This window comes from Rhea americana, unplaced genomic scaffold, assembly GCF_003343005.1.
Source record: "Rhea americana isolate MKP2758 unplaced genomic scaffold, rheAme1 scaffold_221, whole genome shotgun sequence".
Lineage (NCBI taxonomy): Eukaryota > Metazoa > Chordata > Aves > Rheiformes > Rheidae > Rhea > Rhea americana.
The window spans coordinates 824677-848678 of record NW_028186333.1 but is presented as its reverse complement, the minus strand read 5'-3'; the positions used below and the strand labels follow the sequence as shown (position 1 = coordinate 848678).

The following is a 24002-nucleotide window of genomic DNA, read 5'->3' as shown; positions in this document are numbered from 1 at the left end:
ACTTCTTTTACAATAATCTCAGTCAGTTTAAATTCACGTGACAAAATCGGTTCATCTATCAGCAAACTGTCCCAAACACATTAACAATGCTGCAATTTCTAGACTTGATTCAAAACTCTACCAATTGCCAGCAGACAAACAGGGATCCTGATGTTCTCCAAAYGCATAGCGTCTGGATGCAAGTACTCTGATAAATGAAGTCCCAAAACACCAGAAAGTCCTAAATTGAGAAGAGTTGCCTAGGCAGGAAAAAAGCAAAATAGAAAACCCCAAAGCATACACACACGCTTGGTCAGAGTAGTGCTGAGAAACCTGAGCAAACAAATAGGGGAAAAAGTCAGGAAGTTTTTTCTGAAAGAAAAAATACATGGTCCCAATTACCAAACCCCAAGGGAAAAGTTGTGTTAACCGCACTCTGAACACAACATACATGGGAATCCACAAGAGACATCACTCCCTGGATCTCTCACTTTCTTTTCTCTATTTCAGACTGCTTTTCTCTGTTTCAAGATCATGAGGGTTGTTCCTAGAATAGACAACTGTTTCTGTCTTGATGTTTTCCCTTCAAATACAGCATTGGGATTGTTTTCTGTGAGCCAAGTTAAACATACCAGAGGCATTTTCACAAGTAATTTGGGTAGTGTATCGCTCACCAATGTCAACTGCAAGCAATTAATGCTGCATTAGGAACATTCTCAAGAGGAAACTGCCTCACAAGAGGCACTTAAAGGGATTTGCATCTGGAATYCAATCGCTTCATTTTTTTTTCTAGAAATACTGTTCTGCAACTCACATAGCTTAGGCTAGGCTAGACCATGTATACCATTTGCTGGTTAGATTTGCAWTTGTTCAGAAGTTTTCTGAAAAACTACTGAGAAATAGCAATCTGTCAGAATAGATACAGGGACACACTGGGTGCAACAGTTTCCTTGGGCTGGATTTCTTGCATCTACAAATAAGTTCCCAGGCAAAACTAAATATGCCATAATTAAGAGGGGCTTACAGACACATGATTAAGACAACCTGTATGTAAAAGACCCAGATTCAACTTGCCTACAAGTATCAAGTGTTCAAATTAATTCTGTTCATCTTCCACATCATTGACCAGTGGCTATGGAACTTAATAATTGAGTATAGATAAGGGTCTTTAAACTGGTAAAACTGGAGGTAGTCTCTCATTTTTATTAAAATGGAAAGGAGAAAAATCCGAATTCTCAACTAACCACGCACCATACACAGCTTCTGAGTACAGTGAAAGCATCACTGAGCATATATAGGTCTAATAAATGTAATTCAATGCATCCAACAATCAAGTCTCCACATCATTAAAAGCTGTTTTGAAGATTTGTAAAATTAAYGGTAAAAAGATCTGTACAATTAAGTTCAAGTCCTGTAACCATTTTCTGCAGGAATCATTGTACGACAAAGAATAACAACTGAAAAGTAGTAGTAGTAGTAGRTCAGGAGGCTTTAAGTATAGTTTAAGTTTCACAAAATTCACACCTTTCCAAGTCAGAAACATGAAGGACTGCCTGTTTAAGCTCCCAATTCCTAAAGACTTTAAGTCTTACCAGTTTATCACTCACTTCTCTTAACAGTTGCACAGAATCTGGTTTGTAGCTCTCCCCACTGGGGTCTGTACTCACATACACAATGTCTGAATTCTAGGTTTGCATATCAGGTTTGAGGATTTGGGTTTTTTCTGATTATTCCCATTCAAACTTTAAATTACAAGCTGGTAGCCACAAAACAAAAATGTTTTGAAATATTTTTATTCCTTAAACACGAGCTTCAGTATACAAACCAATAATTCCACAAACTACAGACTTTGTATTTTCACATGCCAGGTGATAATACAAACCAAACCTAGGTCAAGCATAGGCTCTAAGTAGACAAGAAGCACCCAGGATCCTATCCTGGAATACTTTTAATATTGAGACTTTCCCAGAGATGCCACTGAAAGAGCCTTACACTTGCTGATAAATGACTGTTCATTTTATTCTCAAAWTGGAGATCATATTTTAACTTAAACTGAAAAATCTTTACTAAGACAGGAACCATTGCAACTATGCCTACCTTCTCCTGTTCAACCTGTTCAACCTTCATTTTGGTGCACTAGCTTAACAGCCAACTTTTACATTTCCATCCTATCACACTAAAGTACGATTCAGTTATTTTGCAAAAAATGGGCTGGACATAAGATATAACATTGTCCTAGCATGTTAATTTGGACAAGTCTGCTCAGTATTGCCATCTACGTATGAAAGAAAAACTGAACAAACCTCAGCATTCAGGTTTATTTTTATTTTAGCTACTTGTATGTTTCTTTGCAAGACCATGTAATGGAAAAGATATTTAACAAGTTACCTGAGAAAGCAGTAAGTCTAATCATAGCCACAGATTTAGTATTAAAAAAAAAAAAACAAAAAAACACATACTGGAGTTCACTGTTAGGATCACTTGCTGAATCAGATGCATCAGATCAAATACATCATGTGCATTTTTCTTTGATATAAAGGGTAACACATTTATGTCCTCCATAGAAAAAAAAATATCAGAGATAAGAGTCCTTTGAATTACACCAAACATATTTACTAAGATCTCTTTCAGATGAAGTATCCACCACACAATGTGCACACAAATCAACAGTTAGGCGACTAATTCAAATCTCCAAATCAGCATCGTCACAGAGCACATTTGCGTGGACTGCAGCACAGCCTGAACAGACTCATCTTGAACATACCCAGAAATTCAATACCTTCAAATTATTCAGTATGAGAAGGGAAATCAAACACTAGCTTAGAGAACATTCTTCCAGAGGAGTCTCATCACTAGTTCTCTCTCAAATTAAAGCTGCCRAGTTTCACACATCTCATGTTGCATGAGCCACAAGGGTCTGACAGAACTGTCATGCCATCCCACCTCTGTGCCCAGATGCCCAGAGCCAGCTGAGCTCCAGGGAAGCTGTCAGCTCCCCCAGCACACAAGGAACCACCTCAGCAGCTTGTAACAGCTGAAGAGATGCAACTGAAGGAATCAAAGCTGCTCATTCCAAATAGCAACCAAGCTRCAATGACTGAATCATCAAAATAAGGGAAAAATCACCAACAGACTCTTTACTGCAGGCTATTACACCAGCCTTTCCCACAGGAACCACAGCAATTTCACCAACTCACTCCCTTAGAAAGCCACAGATGCTTGGAAACACAATGCCGGGGGCAAGAGGGGAATTACCATTTTCAAATCCTACCCAGTCAGTCCTGCTAGTTTATACTGTCCCATTTTAATTCTTTCCCCACTGGATAAGTTACACTCAGCTACAGACTAGTTCACTGAGCAGTTTCTTTTGCTGTGTGCTAAGCAGTGGCTAAAGTCTTACTGAAGTTTTAGTCACAGAAAGACAGAAAGAAAAACACAGAAAGAAAAATTTAAGATCCTTTCTGAGAAAGGATACACAAATAACAGCCATTGCCCAGGGCAAACTATGGAGATCACTTTCAAAATACTTACTAGAAAGGAGGAAGAAAAAGGAGGAAAAAACAGCGTTAAGAGGCAAGAGTCATAAGACTACTTTCTGCTTAATACCTACCATGTTCAGAAAGAAACAAGATGTCAGTGCTGTCACAGTTATTTAGAAGGAATATATACAAAGAAATACCAGTCATCAGCTCCTTCTTCTGAAAGGAGGAGCTTGCAGACTTTTAAGTGCTTGCRCAGCAGCAGCAATTCCTACACAGAATAAAACTTAACAGCTGTACTGATACAAATCCAAGTCACCTGCTTTGACCGACCAAACCCTGGTAAAGCATAAGCCAAGCTTTTAGATGCGAGCCAGAAAGTCAAGGTTGCAGGAGATAAGGAGGCACTTTTTTTTTTTCCCCCAAGTACCTGAATAAGTTGACACAGGCAGCCTGATCAAAGGAAGGAGGTCTTGGAAAGGGACATGCTATGCAAGGATCACACAACTGTATTTAAGTGAACTAAAGCCATTCCTGGACAACAGTCAGTAGTGTGGGATCATTTTAGATCCCATGCTCCCTTTGATCATCAGAAAGGAAAGGAAGTCAAATAATCACTGTCCTCACAACCTGTGCTTCCTCATTCTGTTCRCTTAGCAAAGGACCAGTTTCAAGAAGTAATAAAAAGTAGCACCTAAGTCAGCTGTGACAATGGTTTCCTCTCTTCACTTTGAAGGAATACATCTCTGTTCACATACTAATGGATATGAATCAGAATCTTTTACCGTTCCTGTTTGTATAAATGCTTACGTAGATTCAACTTGACACATTTTTCCCAATCTTCTGGTTGGAGATGTTAAGCCACAGGGTTAACCCTGGCGGGCTGTGCTGGACCTCTGGCACTGATCATAGTTTCCACTGCAACTCTTTCAGCATCTTAAACACTATTACACTTCCTCACACTCACTTTTCATCGTTCAGTCTCATTAAGCTAGAGATGGGGGGGAGCACGAAATTAAAAATAATTCATGCGTGCCTCCTCTTGCATTTCAGAGTTGGAAATGAAGGTCACTAAAGATAAACTTACAGTACTCTTCATAGTTTACCTGGCAATTTGTTTTTATTGGAAATAAAATCTAAGAAGTTACTTYTGCACCACAATCCTTCAAAAGCTACTTCCAGGATTTCATTAGAAACAATTACCATTCTTAGTTAACTAAGTCCCATATGCTGATCCGTAACTRCCACATTCAGCCTTTCCCTGCTGCATCTTTGTTTTAGGAAGAATGGCCAAAACCACAGCAGAGCTAAAAGCTAAGCTGAAGCCATGGCTACCCATTCGTTTAACCCAAGTCCCCTGAATCACCAGCAGAGAATGGTACCAAACTAGAGGGTTTTTTGAAATAGTTATCAATTCAGCCTGCACCTGTAGGTGCACTGAAGGCTTCTTTGCAGGTTAGTTTTGACTACAGTTCAGCTCTATTAAGTTACAGAGTATTTAATTTCAATTTTTCTGTTATTTCAGATTCCCCCCTTGTTACCTCTGCCCAATCTCTAACACCCCCCAAAATGACAGTCTCTCCCCTAACTTCTCCTCATTTATCCTGGCATCTCTTGATTTTTATCAAAGTGGATTTTCCATCTATAAGTTTATGTTCCCTAAACCTAAACTAGAAATGCCACAAATGCCTGCAAATTAACACGGGGCTGGGGGAGGAGGAGGGAGAAGAAAGAGAGAAGAGAGGGAAAAAAAAAAAAAAAAAAAACATACAAATGGATCCTGTTACAACACTCCTTTACAGCAAAGCTCACAGGCTAATGTCTGCCATTTAGATGTTCGTACAGTGGTTAGTGCACACTGCAATCCATTCCATGATTATCTTCATCTCAACACTGTATCTTTGCACTATTAAAATGTATCTCAGTACTGATCAACTAGCTTCCTTTCTGGGAGACCTTTGTATTCTAAGTCCTCAATAGCTGCTTGAATGATCATGCACCAGATTACCAAGAACACACACACAAAAAAATGTCACTAAACACAGCCCTGTTATAATCCCAGATTCCCCATTTTAAGAACTGCAACTTGATGGTTCTTCCTAAACTTTAATAGAAAATGGCATACTATACTAGTTCTGCCAACGTGTCAACCAGGCTTCCAGGAAATAATGTGTCAGCAACATATGGAAACTACTTGCAGGGGCTCTTTGGCATTTCTCTCTCAGCATGACATGTTTTTAGCATTAGTTGTGGAAGCCACTAATACTTCTGTTTTAGCTGTTAAATTTAAAATACCAGGGAACATTAAATCAATGACAGCGTATGGTTATCGTTCTATATGAGTTACCAAATCTCCCTCACAAAATCATCAGCCTCTATATAATTGTCTTAACTGAAAGGTTTACTTGGGGCCATGTTTAGGCATGTAACTTCAGAAACTACGAGTAATCTTATTATCCACTAAGCAGCAAGGAAAAAAAAAACAGCAAGAGTCACAAAAAATATGATTCTGCATTTATGGAATAATGAAATTCCAAATAAAGCATTTGGAAAGTCTTTTGGAATACAGTAGCCTCATACTGAAAGAAACATGGGGGAAAGAAACACCACAAACTACTTAACCATAATCATCAAAACAGAGGCTTTTAAGAGATGAACTGAGACTGAGCTAGAATTAGTCATCAAAAGCTCTCTCAGTGGCATACACCGAACACAGGCCGTGAGTAAGATGAAGGAAAAAACCCTAAAAGCCAGGCTAAGAGTTCTCTGACTAGATTTCAGCTTTCAAAGATCAATTCAGCCATGCAGCAATAACAGGCTCAGCTTCGTGACTTTTTTCCAGACTAAAGAATTTTCCTTAGACAGTCTGCCAACAGTGCATCGAAAGCTCACTGCACGCTAGCTATACATTGTAGTGGCAAATCTGTCGGGCATTTCACAGATTTGAGAGATGATACAAAGAGGCAAAGAGGCATTTTCTGTAACACTTCATACCTTATTTACAGTAAGGGATAAGGGTTCTGTTCCGAGTGCGGAACCGGTTTGCCCACGCAGGTCTGGCACAAAAGGAGGCTGGACTTGTTAAACTTTCCATTCTGTTACTTAGTGACTTCCAGGGACCCTGATCACCCAGAAGACAAGGAAACTAGGAAATCCCGTGATGGGCGGCTGCAGGAGGAGGAGGGGAAGTGTAAACTTTATAATTCTGAAGGGAATTTTTTGACTTTCAGAAGTGTAAAATTAAGTGTGTTATTCTGAGAAAAGTTTAAACCTGACAGTCTTTAAGCCTTAAAAACTCAAGCCAGTATTTTCATAAAGCTGCAGACTGCCATGCTTCAGACATCGAAGAGGATACAAGCCTACTCCACAGTAACAGCTGTGCCCAAGAGTTTTTGCAGGCTACCACCCATGCTCTCTGCACAGAGCTGGAAACGGAGTTAGCTGTTCAGAGCATACTGGGAGCAGGCATCAGTGTTGGGGGGAACATGGCATCTGTGCTCCAGGTCTCAAACACACACACACACAGACACAGGAGGGAGAAAAAACAAAACAAAAAAAAAACAAAAACAAAAAAAACATATGCAGGTGTTTTTTCCCTTTCATTATGCTTCATAAGTTATGACAAACAGCTACTCTAAAAGACAATTTTATGTTAAAAAGTCTGCAGAATAGCATGCATCAGCTTAGCTTTAGCTTACCTACAGATAGCCCAAGGAAAAAACAGTTGCCTGGAGAGTGAGGAAAAAACCCAACACATTGCAACACGTCAAGTAATTGTTCATTTTCGCCCTAACAGAACTAACAGCTCTCCTTCATCTTTTTTAAGCAACATAAACCACAGTTTCTTACTCCTGTCTGCTACAGGCAAGGAAGAACATTATGCTTCCAGAAAGCTGAGCTGGAGAGTTTCCTCTGCTGGGTTTAACCACATCATAGATTTACCTTAGAACATCACAATATGCTATTACACCTATTTACTGTAGCATTTCCAATTAATTCAGCATTGCAGGAGAACTAAAAAGAAAATAGGATATACAAGCTATGTAAAACAGTGTTACAGTTACTTTCAGAAACTCAAAGTATTTCTTTCCTCAAGGTATATAAGAACTGAGATAAATATAAACAAATACATTTTAACAAAGTTGATTTAAATTTGAAATTGTGACAGCTATATTAAAAAAACCTCCACTGTAACATATTCAACATTCAAATTAAGACATTCAAGCACCACATGCTCACTGCTAATGTTTTAAACACAGGCATACTATTGTCTTTGGGCACACAGGCTTAGAGTTGAACATTTCAGAATTCCTCTTTCTGAAAGAGAAGCAGCTTTTAGACTATTTCATTTATTCAATTCAATGACTTTTTCGATTTATAAGAAACGGAACTAAGTTGAAGTCTCTCAGAAGTCCACAGCATTAGGGAAAGTAAACTAAAATGCTGTAATACTTCTAAAAATATTCTATGGCATGATGATCAGAACCTATCTAATCACCTTAAAAAGACATTTAACAGCTCAAGTAACAAGGTAACTTAAATATTAACTTAAATATGCTGGATGGAAAACTAACAACATCAACAGTTAAGTGCAATTCTCAAACTCAAATTCCACTTAGCTATTGATATTCTATCCATATATAGATGGAATTTGAGTTTGTTGAGAATTGAACTTAAAGCAACAGAAATACAATAAGCAGAAGTTGTCATAGGTAGCTTCCTTTTTTATAAAAAAAAGTTACAAATCTAAGGTATAATATGCATAAGGTGTATTATCTTGGTGAGATATAAGTATTATCAGAGTTGATGTAATTATCTTCCATTATAAATGAGCACTGACGAAGAATCTTCCTTAGAAGACAGGAAGAAAACTAAGTACTCACCTTCTCCTATAGAGCAATACATGAAAATTCTTACACTACTGAAACAGCCTTTTACAAATGCTAGACAAATGCTTTCTCAGCGAACATCCACTCTATGCTAGCTCATGTCTCTAGACAACATGATTTTCTACCAGTGAGCTCTGCAGTATTGAAGTGCCTCTATGCATCAAATTTCATTAATTAATTAGACAAGTTCATCTCTTTCTGCGCTTGAAGAAGCTGCACACAAGTTACCTGTATGGCAATACGCTTCGAATTCAGTTTAACAGACAACACATTGCAACTCCATTAAATCAGCAGTGGAAGGAAGCAATATGGGAAAAGCTGAAACCTTGACCAATACATAGCTTGTTATTGAGACTGTATCTCATTCCTTCAGGTACACGTTCACAGTTCAATGTATTACCATCAGGAAAAACTGTTCAAGAAACAAACAAACAGGAAGTTTCATTCATTGATTTCTCAAAGCAGAGAAGTAACTAAAGTTTAAAAGGAACTAAGAATACATCCATCTGACAAGGAGGATGCCCAATTTGGGGGGAAAAAAAGACAGAGCAGAATACGTTAACTGTAGCCCTCTCACAACCATGTACTATCAGGTGATGCCTGCACATCAAGGATATCCCTCCCTTACTGTACTTAGGCTGCCATCACCTCCTCAATACCTGACTTCCCTGGGTCTCCATTCAAAGAAGTTGTTACTGCTTGGTCATGACATTAAGGATTTCTTCGAATAACAAGAGCATTTAGATACTGCTGTTCTTCAAGGTGTGCACTTGATTCAGTACTGAGCTGTGGATACATTTCTCCTTTATTACTCCCCCACTTCCTGTAAAAGAATCTCCCTCACCATGATTAATGTGCTTTCACTCTACTTAAGCATAGCCCAGTCACCACTATGCAATCGCTAAACACTACCTTCCCTCCCTTCCTCCTCTCTCCTCTTCAGGAGAATACAGATCCACATTTCTCGTTTTACCCATCCATACATATTCTGTCAAGTTACGTGCTTTCCTCTGACAGATTTCTTATCAAGTATTTGCCTAGTGCTTTGAATACTACCATCTTTTTCCTTGACTGAGGAAGGCCATCAGATAACACTACTGCAGCAAGGTACATGGCAACACTGAACAGAGATTTCTACAAGTTTTTGACAGTTGAATCAACAGTCTGAACACAGTATTCTTCACCCAATTTAACACACAAGGATTAGGAAAAAAAAAAAGATTCATCTTAAAAGGAAGGTATAATAAAGTTTCTATTAAAAGCTTTYCTAGCTGAGCTATTTAGTGTCTTGGTTCTAGGCCAAAACACAGAATATAGTTTTATTAGCCATCTGAAGTACTCTATAGTAAACTCCTATTTCTTTCTGTAACCTGATCTTGCCTTTTCCTCTGAACCATCAGCACATGACCTGAAGAGAGCTTGGTTAATCAAAAGCACGTCTGTCCCCCCCCAACAACCGAGATTTAAGATTCCTGTCATTACCACCTGGCTACCCTTTGAAAGCGACAGCTTCACCCTCATTGCCTAGAAATAGTTCTCTAGTTGCTGTATTTTTATGATTCATTTTGAACGTTTAGATTCAAAGCATTTCTTTACAATACAGTACTACTGAAGAGTCTAGCAAATAATATATATGAATACCTTGTTAGGTTGATTATTCACAGTCTACATTCAGAAGCTTCATATGGCACTGATTTTTTTCATAACAGTCATTAGAAGAAAAAGATTACTAGATCCATTCAAACAACTTGTGCCAATGGCATTGGCTTTCTACTAGGAAAAAGTTTTCTAAAGAAAATAGTATCAATGGATTGATATCGCAGTGCACTTAAACATTTCATACGATAAAGCTGAATCTCAGCTCTYATGCACTATTTTAAAAGTCTTTGTAACTAAACAGAAAATTATCACAAGAGTATCTACAAAGCATACAAAAGCTCTACTTCAAGTAATTTTAAATTTAAGCTTTTAAAAACTTTTACTGACTTCTCTCTCAATGACAACCTCAGATCTTTTATGCAAAGAACAGTTAAAATACTGCTGGTAAGTTACATGTCTCAGGAGATGGGATAGGAAGTAAAGCAGCTATTTAAGCAAAATGTTGTTTCACTACAAGTGAAATCCCCAAATAAATTCAAGGATAACAATTTTCCCCAACTACTGACATGGATATTAAACAATTAGAGAAGAAAAAGTAGTTCATATTACTTTCAGAGTTATAGCAGTCATGCTGCCCACATGAGTATGCTTTTTGGCACTGTGGGTACTTCATATCCATTTACTTAGGCACCACCTTTTTAGGTCACGTAAGTCACATTGTAATATGCTGTGTGTTAATTCTGTACTGACCATTTGCAGTACCTTTCCTTTCTTTAGGATAAGCAAASATAAGCTCAAGTAATTAACTCTAACAGTAGCCTAGAATGTATTTCACTTCTGCACTTGAAATACAAACAACATACAATTGAATCAGAGTTAAACAAACTACCCGTTATCTGGGAAGTGACTGCAAGCTTATATAATATTTATTTTAGAGGCCTGGAGTCACAGAATTTAGAAAAGCGAAAAGTGAAAGTATCTCCAAGTGCCAGGTTTTACATCTTCTATGTATACTGAAAAATTCACATACTTGCTTAACTTGAACATGAAAACTGCAAAGTATAAAGATGATGAAAGCAACTGTCTCTCTGCTCAGCAAGTCTTATCTCAGCTCTCCTTGCACACTGCATCATCCCCTGACGTACAGAGAACATCTAGCCTAACACCAACGTAGCACGAATGCGACTAGACCACTAACAGCAGATAATTGGCATACTTGGCAGAAAACCTGGGCTTGCATCATCTGGTGCAGCAGCCATGAAAAACTCCCCTGAGTTTAGCAGTGTTCTTGGTCAACATGAGGTCAGAGTAAGACTGGATTAGAGATATAGTCCCAGGGTCAAAGCTCCACCTCTCTTCCAGGGGTAGGCACCACAGTCCTCTCTGCATTCAGGTAAAGAACATCAGAAACCTGAACAATTTCAGTCCAGTCKCTTTGGCTTTCTTCTTTATTTTCCATTTCAAGTTTTAAGCACCCAGATTCCCAAAAGTAAGTTTGACCTTTACACTCAGACTGTTGCTTAGCTATGGCATCCCACTCCAAACAAAAGGAACCAAAAATAAGTTTTCTGAAATTTAGCAAGTTACCCAGTTTTTAACATGTTTAAAATTACTACATATAGATCTGTATCTTTTAAATTTGTTTTTACTAGAGTCTGCACTGGCTAGTCTAAACTAGATTTAGGCTTACATATGATTGCTCCTATTCCATCTAAAATTTCTGACACTACATGTAAAAATTCCATATCCCTTCATCTAAAAAAATCCAAAACAAAACAGACCCCCTCACACACACACACACCACCACCACTCACCACCAATTAATAGTCTTCCTTTAGGATGCCCTAGTCCAGGATTAGCCTTAAATTCCAGTCTTTGAAGTTACCAGGTCATTGCACTATTGAACAATTTTTTTTTTTTTGGCTACACAGGGAACTGTTTGATTCTCAGCGTTAAGCACATGCTGTTCTACTTAAGTGGCAATATGCCAAATCTGTTTAAATATTTAAACATTAACCTCAAAGTTACTAGTTTGCAGAAAAGCAGCCATTACTCCAGGGAGATTAAAGTTGTTTCCTGGTCAGTATCTTGAATACAAAGGCCATTTTCTGAAAATGATTTCTTGAAGAATTGAAGAGCCTGGAAAATATCGCTGCATTATTCATAGCAGCTTCAATGTCAGAGTTCTTTTCTTTGGAAGCATGGACATAAGCATGTTGTGGCATTTTCTTTTTCTGGCACTTCAGTAATCTATGGGGTTTTAAATGGTTATGCTTCACATCATTAAAGCAAAAGGTTTTGAGGCATTTCACAGAAATGTTTTCTTTTCATTGTCCTACATCAAAAAACAGATACCAAAGAGTAACAACCAGTATTTTCCATGAATACCTAGAAGTCAAAATAAAGCAAACATTACATATTTTCCTATGATAATGAAAAAATAGCGTACGTAAGAGTTTAGAGGGGTATGGGAACACTGATCTCATATCTACATTTAAGAAACAAATACCAGACAGCTAAAACTGGAATGAACAAGCAGAGCACTGCTACTTTCCCTTCTTAATAGGTTGCACAATTACTCAATCATCCAGTGGTATTTTAAGGTAAAAAAAAAGTTTGAACTTATCATTTAAAATTTGTCCAAAATGGTGATTCTCTAAAACAAAACAAAAAAAAAAAAAATCAAAAAACAAAAATAGAACAAGCAATTGCCATACACCACAGTGCACCAAAAGGCCATTACATCAAAGACATTCAATAATCTGCATTTTTGTGCAGTGTTGCAATGGCTCATTCAAAAAAAGGTTTTATTTTAAGTGCTTACTTACAGGTATATAACCACTTACTTGGAGCRGGGGCAGGTGCAGAGAGGAGGAGGGAAGAAGCCAGAAGGTGACTTTTTAAATGGTTTGTAAACTGTCTTCTGCTGTCTGGAGACCATGATTAGTTCAGCAGCTTGAGAAACCTACTGTTCTACAGTATCTGGCCACATTTAAGTTTGAAAAGCATAAAACTAGTTTTGTACGAAGCTGCTGGTTGGCTATCAAGGACATTCAGTGTCTCCCCCCGCCCCCAGCTTTTTCAAGAACAAAGTTCTATGCTGCCCTTCTACAGGAAGTTGGCATTTAATGTGCTGTTTATAAATAAACAAGTAGTATGTAATAGTACCTTTACTCTGACATGAATCTGTTACAAACCAGCTCTAAATATAACTTACATGAATACTACGGAATGACCTCTACAGAACCAGACGCCTTTTATCAATGATATGCATCCAGCATAGATACCAGATTAAAAAGACTGATCCCGAAGTCCACCACAGCTTACATATTGTCCTCAGTAAGAAAGCTAAACAAATGAAAATACAGAAGGCCTGTGACTGTGCAACCTCATAGAAGACAAAGCTTCCCCTGTACTTAGCACTGAAAATAAGCCATTGGAAAAAAATATTTATATTTATATATATATATATAAAAAATATATATATTATACATACACACACACCCTACAGGCTTGCTATATTTAGAAAATAACTTACTTGTATATGGGGCATACCCTAAGTAAGTGATGGAGGCCTGCAAACATGGCAGGCCATACAGAACAAGTGTCAAGCTAGACAGGCCACTCTAACTCCTGCAGTTCTTTAACCTCACTCTTCCCTAACAGGTCTAGAGTATGTTAAGGTTACTTCTCTTTAAACTCCACAGTAATACAGAAAGTGCATTTTTACAAATGCATGCTTGTGACTACGTATACATAGTATTACTATACAGTAAGGACTACACATCAATAAAATAGTGCAGTGACCTGTAGTACATGATATTTCAGCTTACAAGAGACACTGGTCACAGTGAAAAGATAACTGGATACAGAAGAAAAGAATTAAAGTACTGATAGCCACTAGGCCAGGACAGGTGGGAAAAGCCACAGGCTGAAAAGAATCCAGGGACCAAGACAGTAGGAAGCCAACTGAGACTGCAGGCATCACTGCCAAGTACCGGAAACATCCAGCTGACAGGCTACAAGAGAAGCAGGAAAACTACCATTCCAATAACAAGAAAATGCACATGCAATACCCTTCTTGCTAAAGCAATCACTAAAGCTACAGTACCACTTTCAGTAGGGGCAGCTTGTAGCAAGACTTTGGAAGGTCCAATGATCCTAGGTGATTCCTTATCTCTAGGAAGCTGAAGACAACTGCTATTCAACTCTCACTTTGCAGTTGAGCTACTAAATGAACCACTAGTTCAAGCCAGCTGAAATTTCGAACTAGACTTTGCAACATCTTAACTGTTGAGATACAACAGTATTAGAGTAGAAAGGCATAACCAAATGCTACTTATGCATAAAACAACCATTGTTAGGCCCATGAGAAACTTATGACAAGAGACTTACTTTATAATATTTGACTTTGGAATAGACTTGTTGAGCAGCAAGACACTATCACATCAAATCCATGGCACACAAGACAAAGCAAGTTCACAATAAGAAAGGCAAGGATGACTCCTAACCTAACAGAAACAACTCAAATATCTTGATTTGTGTGTTTAAGTCAGAAGCAAACTTTTACTACTTGCAGCATACATTGTTTTCTCAATAGATTTGTAAAGGCTTTTGGTCCTGCACTTTGTTAACGATCAAGTCCACGAGGTTTGTACCATTTGGTGATAGAACATGAAGGAGCTATAAAAGATGAAGAAACCTTGGGTAAATCAATACTCTGCATGACTCTAAATGAGTATCCAAAGCTATTACATGAGTTTGTACTACTCATTACATGAGTTTGTACAGAGCAAGAGCATCTGTTCTGCAACTACAGATTCTAGCAYGCAAAGACAAGCTAGCTCCCTAACTGCTTGGCAGGCCTCTGCCATGCGCCTGGTCAGATACTGCCAGTGCAAATGCCTAAAGGCAACCAGCTGCCTAGGGCCATCAACCACACTGACTGCACAACCAGCTCTTATCTCCTAGCATCAAGACCAGCTGATTACAGTACAGTAGAAGACAACACCTAGACACAGCTCAGTATCACAATATTCATCTATAACAATTCCTGAACACATGCATTACACGAGATCTGTGGCTTTGAGACACTTTTATACTGTGAAGCGAGAACATTAAGGACATACCTAGACCACCAGACCTGAAAGGAATTCCTTGCATTTAAGAAAAGCTTACAAGAAAGAATTCCAGCAATCCACCTATAAATACAAACTCAACAAAAAGTTGTTCACTTACAAATAAGCAAAGAACACACTCACTGCATTCAAGTACTTCTCAGAAAGACAATGCCAGCTACAAATTCATAAAACTGAGCCACATGTTTTGTGATAAGCCGTTCTACAAAATAGTTACCCACATCAACAGATTTTCTTCTAGCACCTTCATGTTGTTGATGACAACTGCTCGATAGTTATAGAGACCTGAAGAGGACAAGGTTTTATGAACAGTAAAGATGGTCCATGCTCCATACACAGCTTGAGAGAGAAAAGCAGCATAAGTTCAGCTTCTATCACTAGATCAGAAATAAAGCAAGTGTACAAAATAACTCTTTTTAGAGAAAATCTGTAATAGCATCTAGTTCCTACATTGCAAACTTACACATATCTGAAGTACACCTGTGACAATGCAAGCAGTATATATATTGTCCAACTACAAATATGTGGTAAGTACCTGAAGCAGTTATGCATCTAGATTGTACTGTGTGACAACAGGAAAAAAAACACTAAATTTCTTTAGACATTTTCTAGATATCTACAATCCAATAAAAATACAAAGTCAGCATTAAAGATTGCCAAAAGCTGATTTGCAGAGGTGAAATTGGCAGACAAGTTGCACTTAGATAGCATTGCAGCAGTGGAAAATTATTATAGGCTTTCCCAGATTAGATAATAATCAAGCATAGAGTAATGGTTTTAAGATCCTAGTCTACTAGGAAGAGGAAAGCAATACACAGTGCTTAAATCAGATGAGAAAATGCCACAACAAATACAGCCTACTTAAGGTACCAAGAACCACTAAGCCTGTGCATCCAGAAGTAGCCTGCACCATATGKCCATTAACAAGCAATATCAAAGGTAAAGGTTACGCTACTATGCAACAGACTAGATAGACTCAGCAGGGACAGCATCAGCAGGAAACTCTTCTCATGCATAAGCAGGGCCAACAAAGCATCAGGAGCTTCAGTTACAAGTCAGAAGTAGTAACTTACTCTCACGACTGCTATCCAAAAGGTGGAAAGGAGCAGAATGTCAGACAAGCATCCCTTTTCCTTCTTCCCTAAACGATAACAAAACACTGCTTTGAACATGTGCGTTAGCAAGACTGAAAGCTGCTAAGCCTCTCAGGGAATCATGAAGCCTGCATTCAAAGTTGGAGTAAGCGTAGCCTGATTTCAACTAGTTAATCTACAAAAGCAGGACAGGAACACCTGTAGCAAATTGCACAGAACCAAGGAGAAATATGCATGTCATTAGAGAAAACAGGGAGTCTTTGTCAAGCGTGCCAAATGCACTTGTACAATCTTTACAGAAGTTTTTTCCCAAACAGCCAGTTCAGACCTCCATGCTGAATGTATGTACTACTGCTGTTATAAAAGGACAGTATAAGAAATTAGCACTGAAATTAACTGGTCAAGATCACTTTTTAAATCTTGCAATGTGCTTAACCCATAATCCCAGTAACAAAGATACAATCCATAACAAAAATTTCTAGTTTTACCTTCCATAATACAGAAATCCTAGTATTACGTACATTTTGTTATAAAAATTAGTTATCAAAACAACTGGGCCTTTCAGCCTAGCAGTTTTCAGGTTTTTTGAGCTTCATCGTCTTTAATTACCAGCTTCACCACCAATTTCCAGATAGAGGTGGGGTGACAGATCAAAATAGACTCATTCATTTTTCATGACTGAAGACTAATGGCCTATTTAATTCCAGTTTCTGGGATGATTACAGATTTATTTAATTGACAAAAGACCACTTACTATAAATCATATTTTCCTAAAAGCAGGACTTTTCAGATTATTTGAACACTTTGCTATTTGGGGTTAACAGGAGCCAAAGCAGTGCAAATCACCAGGAAGTTTACCAAACATTCAAATAAATCCTAGCAATGAAGATTTAAGAGTAGTCCATGCTCTGTGACAAGTCACACTATTGCAAAAGAAGTGTTTAATCCCCAAGTGATATCAAACTGCATATGACATGACACTCCTAACAGCACTGCCTGTGGCAGTAACGACTGTCAAAGTCTTTTAAGCCAAATTTCAACATATCCTGCAATTCTTCTTGAAAGAAGATCACAAAAATTCAAGAACAGGACAGCATTCTGACATTCGTTAAGAATGTTTTATGCTGACTGATGATTTAAATGTTGATTACAAAGAATCTTAATATAGAAATGCATATAAGCATATTGCTTTTGTTTATACATCAGCATCTCACAAAAGCAATACCCTGCTTCACTGTGCTTCCAAAGCTCACAGTTAAGGAGTTTATCATAAATTGTAATTTTATTAAGCCATTTAAAGGTAAGGTAGACACCTAAAACTACCAGTATGGAATACTGCAGCCACAGAGAAGTGACAGGCTAAACTGCATGGAATTTAAAACTTTGGAAGTAATCGAACAAACAAGATAAAACCCACAATAATTATGTCCAGTTTGACAGATTCCAATCAAACAATCCTTCATGGTTCTCCAAAACAGGACACTCAGTAACAACCAGTGGCGTATATAGCTATTGCTCCACAAACTGGAAGCATTATTGATCAAAGGCTAACCTGGGTTACCAAAACTTCAGAAATTTGAGATAAAGCTAATACAGACAGAACTCCAAATTTATAGATTGYACATGCCACTTTTCTGCAAAATAATTATTCATGAAGCTATTTGTGCTTCAATGGGGGGTGGGGGGCGGTGAAAGCCACCTTTCCTGTCAATTTYCCCCCCCCAAAAAATGGAAGATCTCTTCCCCAAGCTATTCTACGGACATTTGATACATCTTGGCTTCAGCCAGATACAAGGACAGGCAGGTCAAATGGGAGGTAACTAAACTCACTGTGAGTGTATGAATAATGCAAGAATTAGCATTCAGAAAATTGCATAGCACTTGCAGACAGAACTAGAGTCTGTATGCAACCTGCAGCCACACTGAATAGCTATGACCCTGTACACAGGCAGGATGACTTATCAGTTCAATATAATTTTAGAAGCAAGGGGCACCAACTGCTTTAAGATCAATTTGCTTGAGTCTCTTGCCTTCCATCTGAACAAATGTACTACTAAAAACTGAAATTGGTATGAATGTTGAGTTCTACAATAACTCTTGCCTACAGAGCTGTAAATGGCTCACCCATCCCAACTCAAGCTAGTTCTTTCCTAAGAACAAAGTGATCTGCAAGGGTATCCAAAACAGGCTACAGCATGGAGGTTTTCAAATCCTTGGAGGTTTTCAAGACTCAGCTGGACCACTGGCACCAGCCACAGGCAAGCCAATCTAGTAGTGGCAGTAGTCATACCTCAGCTTAGAGGTTGGACTAGGCAATCTCCAAAAGTCCCTCCCAGCCAACTTGTCATCATTCTATTAAAATATTAGTTAAAGCAACGCACACACACACACACACACACACTCAGAGAAAGTTTTCTGCTATCACCCCTTGGCCTCTCTTTTAAAGTCATATTGCTGGCAATTCAAATATCTCTAGTAACCACAGTCTGCATGGGATATATTTCACTACTGCTACAACATTTGAATCTGATACTAAGAACAAGCATTTAAACTTCATCCAAGAACTGATCACTATTGCAGACTAAGCATGCCATGCATAAATCATTGTCAGGGACATCCTCCATCTACATCTGCAGTTTCAAATGAGTTTCGCTTCCTTATCCTGAAATTCTACATCTATCTTACCTCTAGATTTATCAAAGAGTAGCAGCACCTGGCTCACTAGAAACATAGGCATAAACCGTCAAGTAAAATTAAGAAGGTACATCACATTTATTGTGAGAACAGGTATGCAAATGAACAAATTGACAGAAAAGTCCCCATTATTGCTTCATGATAACTTATTCATCTGCCCATACTCTTTATCACAATTTTATCAGACTGTACATTGACATACATGTTGGAAAGCAACAACTGATAGGAACCTTTATTTCAGTGTCATGTAGCAAGAGTTCTCAAACTCCTCTAGAATCATGTTCCAGCAAAATCCTCAGATTTTACAAATTGGATATATTATTACAAATATATCCAATTATTATTTATTTGGATAAAACGGATTGCTGAACTCAGTGTACGCTGAGGATACAACCAGTCAGTACCTCTCTCTAGGAAACACAGCTAGAACTCAAATAGGCAATGACCTTAGTTGAAACAGAAGTCTAATACTCCCGCTCACACTCATTGAAGAGTACTATCACATTCAATTAAAAGTGATCACTAACAGCATTTTTTTGGCCAATCATGTTAATTTACTATTGAAGTTGACCTCACAAAAGTCAAAGAAGAGCCATTTCAAAGATCATTCCCTGCAAGGCCTCACAATCCGTTAGTGCAACCAAATATAAACAAATCCAAAACACACACTGTGGACATCATACATCACCAAGAGATCAGGGAAAACAGAGCTGCTTAACATAGCTACTAATAATAGCTTATGTTTCCTAGTATAAGTATTCTTCTTTCACAGTATTCCCATCTTCCAATAGCCCTACTGAGCTGGGATCTCACCCGTGCCTCACTAGTTGGCACGACTGGCTCAAGCACAGCAAAGAAACTACCTTTTGAAGCAARATTTTGTCGTTTATCTGTTTTTTTTTATTATTTTTTTTTCTTCCCCTGCTAGAGAGAGAGCATAGAAAGCTACAGCAAAGGATTTAAAATTATTAGGAATATCAAGCACTGGAATAAAGTTATACACTACAGACATTTAGAATGTTTTACCACATCCCAGTGAGTTTGCTGCAGAGCTTGTGGCCACTGTCACTCTAAGTACACAAGACAGCAATTGGATGCATGTCCAATATGGTCTGCAGTAGGAACTTGTTCATGAAAACCTAGTGCATGTTATAATATAAGTACCAGAAGGCAAGATGTTGAATATATTAGAATATTTAAGACTTGTGCAAGAGAATGAAACTATCCTGGACATACACTGTTGCATGATACCATGCATCTGCATTTATATTATTCGCGAAAATTAACTAAAACCTAAAACTAGTTTTAGAATATGATACTTAAGTTCATTAAAAAAAAAAAAAAGTGAAAACTATGCAAATACTTAAAGTTCATTCAAAGCATGTTGGCAGCTTCTTATCTAGATTTCAGTAACCTGGAAAAACTAAAACAAACCAGGAGAACAAAACTGAAGTGAAATAACAGACCAGAGAATTAATAAAACTGAGTGATTAAAAACAACATATCAACATATCACAACTATACATCAACAGTTTGGGTTCTTCCTGACACAGAAACTTCACAGAATACTAGCTGAAACAGATATAAAAAGGCAGAAACTTGGCTTGCAAGGTGTCAGAATAATTAAAGATCAATACAGCTAATCCAAAAAGGGGGGGGGGGGAAAAGGGAAAAAAAAAAAAGAAAAAAGAAAAAGGGGCAAAGGGAAAAGGGAAAACAAGAGAAAAGGAAAAAAAAAAGGGAGGGAAGAAGGGAAAGGGGGGGGGGGAAAGGGAAAAAAAAAAATCAATGAAATAAGCAAAGCTGGAGTTAACATAGGTACTAGGAGCGGAAGAAATCCTGCAGTTCAGTGGGAAGTTAAATCCTAGCATAGCTTTTTAGTACTGCAGGTGAGAGGGGAGAAGCTCACGTAGAAAGCTAATAAAGATTCACTATTAATATTGTTATGTAACTTATGGGATAAAAAACACTGTTTTTTAATCAATTAATAAGTACCACTATGCATAGCTAATCTATTCTGCTGAATAACCTCAATGAATACAGAAAACAGGAAAATGGAAAACTGAAGTCTTCCCTTGCTCTTATAAAAGGAACAGATGAGTCCAAAGACATTTTCATAAATGAATCAGCAACAGGAAACAATTCTATAGTGGAAGTATTCTCTTAAAAAGAGCTTATTGTTCTCACTTTTATGGTTGTTCAAAAGACACTGTAAAACAAACAATCATTTAGACTTCATAGACACTGAAGCAGCACCGACTCTTGTTTCATTTTTCTTAAGAAACCAAGCAAAGCAGAATAAAGAGCATTAATCTTGTACAACTTTAGCTCCAAACTCCTTTACTAAGCCTGATCATTCCAGAAACTTGCCAGGTAATCCTCTGAATCCATGGCATACAGTAAACTTTCAAGGCTCTTGTTTTTCCCAGTTTAACAGTGAATCAAGATATATCATATATTTAGAATTAAGGAAAATAACCTAAATAGAAATTGGGACTTCTGGGTCCAACTTATCATGAGGCACGTGGCACTTTTGCTCACATAGGCACCTCGAAACAAACTGTAAAGTATCTCCTATCATAATACAGTTGTAGCACATTCTAATGTGTTATGTATAAAACATAATATGTTATAAATTTCTATATGTGTACTTACTACCATCCAGTCCTCCATTACCAGATGGCTAAATTGCATTCCATAGTTTCCATTACAACTCTTAATTTTTTTTTAGACTGCCAAGATCAATAGCTATCTGACAAGCTAGATCCCAGCAGAATGCTGTCTTGCAATTTAAAAACAAGCCTCATGGTAATTGGCATCTTTTTGTAATAACTTGTCTCTATGGTAGAATCTTTGTTCTTCAAAAAAAGAAGAAAAAAAAAAAACACACTTTCATACATGATTGCAGACAAAAGTTTAAAATCACAAAATGCAAAAGCTAGAGGTGGGATCCCCAAGGGTATTTAGAGTATCATTACTCTTCACTTTGTCTTGACTAAGGTCTTGATTTTGTCAAAGTCTTTCCAATTCATTATTGTAGATCTAGTCTTAGAACTGAAATGAATACCTCAGAAGTGTTCAAGTAAAATACAGCARAGTGGGAAACCAAGCTATGAATCCAACAGTAAGGCTTGCTGTTTGTGTAATCTAAATTGCTCAAGAAGACATCATGAAGCCAGTTTTAAGATAACATCTACTACAACTTTAATATTTTTTTCAAATATTTTCAGACTGTAGAATCTTCATATACGGAGTTGCGACTCCACTGGGTGGAAAAAATGTGCTAAACAAAGTTATATCATCAGAACTACCTGATTATTATAATTTTTCTAGCCACAGTTCTGAGGCAGACTGACCTCAGCAAGAAGTCTGGATTCTGCAGAGCAACTACATGAATTTTAAATACAGCTTTGTTAGCAGACACACAATTAAGCTCCATTAAAAAAAAAAAAAAGCTTAAAAAGCAAACTATTATTACTAGTCTACAATAATTAGCCTTAAGAGAACGAAGCTAGCCCAGTGGCCTGGTATAGAGTCATGCCAGCCAGCCACTACAATTCAGCACTGTGGTTCCACAGGAGGACACAGTGCATGTCACAAGGAATAAACAGTTTTTAATACCCATCCTATTAAGTAATCCAGGCCGTGAACTGCATCTGGCTCTGTCATACACTTCAAAAAATCTGAGTGATACCAAGCAAGTTGAAGCTCTTCTGCTCCCACAAAAACAACTTTCATAATATAAAAAGCTCACCTCTTCTCACATTAGGAGAGGAGTTATTATCATGTACTAAGTTAATTTAGAAAAAGGAGATAGCAGAAAATTATTAATCATAAAAACCTAATCAACACAGTCCAAGTATTACCTGTTTTTTTTTTTTTTAAAGCAAGCACAGTACTAATTACATAGCATAAATTAGAGCAAGCTTAAGCATTATGATCAGCCTTATAACATGTAGGAAATGACCATTTCACTGCCTCAGTTAAAGTTACCTGCCACAGCATGAGACCTGACCTCGTAGGTAACTCCCTCCCGTGGGGTTTAACCCAGCTGTACTGTCTGTTGCACCACAGGAGTAAAATAAACAAATAAAACCAAAGCACAGCCTGAGTCCCAGCAGCAGACTGTCACAGCTGCATCTGAAGCAAAAGCCGACTCAGCCCTGATACTGACAGGATGCTTGATCTCTGCTGGGATCATGAACTGGAAGTTTACTTTTATTAAAAAAAAAATAAAGAAAAATAAAAAAAGGAATACGAATCCGCACTCTTGCCTTGGCCTTGGAACAATGGTATCAAGTTTAAGCTCAATGCCCTTTTCAAACGCCAGCTCTCCTCCCCTKGCCAACCTTGTGTCGTATAAATAGAAGCAAACGGAGGAGTAAGCATTCAAGATATTCTTCTAAAGTCGCCAGCGTCCGAGCTTTTGCTGCGGGACTCGATCAGCCCAGGTGCACGGCAGCAATCAGCACCAGAGTTCAAACGTTTCATATACAACACTAGTGCTCACCTGGTTAAAACCTGCACCAGCAATGAGGAATTTCTTTTATTTATTTTCCCCCCTTCTCCCTCTCTCTCCTTTTTAGGGACACCCCCCCAGAGGCCCGCGGAGGAGGCTTTTACAGCGGCGCGCCTCGCCGCAGCTCACCGCGCAGAGGCTGCGGCAGCACCTGCGCGCTCCGCAACGCCGCCGCGCGGCTGCGTCCTTCGGGAAAACTTGTGCAGGGTTAATCACGAAAAAAGATTAAAGAAGAAGAAAAGAAAGAGAAAAGAAAGAAAAACAGAGCTCATCGTGACAGCCGTCTCCATGAAGCCTCTGAGGGGAGGCAGCAGCGACCCGTTTCTGCGCGCAGCAGCCCGGACGCAAAACTTCGCGGAGTGGGGAGCGCGGCCGCGCCGCGGTAACGGCCCGCGCTTGGGGCGGGCGGGGGGGAAGTAAGTGTGCACACACGCACACACACACACGCACACACACACAGAAAAGGAGGTACTTACGCCGCCGCTTAGACGCCCCCCTGCCCCTGCGTTACGCAGTCAGAGGAAACCCGAGCCGAGCGGCGGCCGCCGCAGCCGGCCCCTCCGCTCCCGCGGAAGCGCCGCGGCCCTTCGCCAGCGCCGGCGCGGCCGCAG

The 24002-nt window shown here is 38.5% G+C and overlaps 1 protein-coding gene across 5 annotated transcripts in view; it reads right to left on the bottom strand.

Annotated features, from left to right (window-relative positions):
• MTUS1 (microtubule associated scaffold protein 1) overlaps positions 1-23948 on the bottom strand; it is a 124525-nt gene extending 100577 nt beyond the window's left edge. For all 5 annotated transcript variants that reach the window (XM_085305503.1, XM_085305504.1, XM_085305508.1 and 2 more), the window contains exon 1: positions 23868-23948. The gene's annotated coding sequence lies outside the window, so the exon portion shown is untranslated. The remainder of the gene's footprint in view (positions 1-23867) is intronic.
• Positions 23949-24002: the final 54 nt, after the last annotated feature.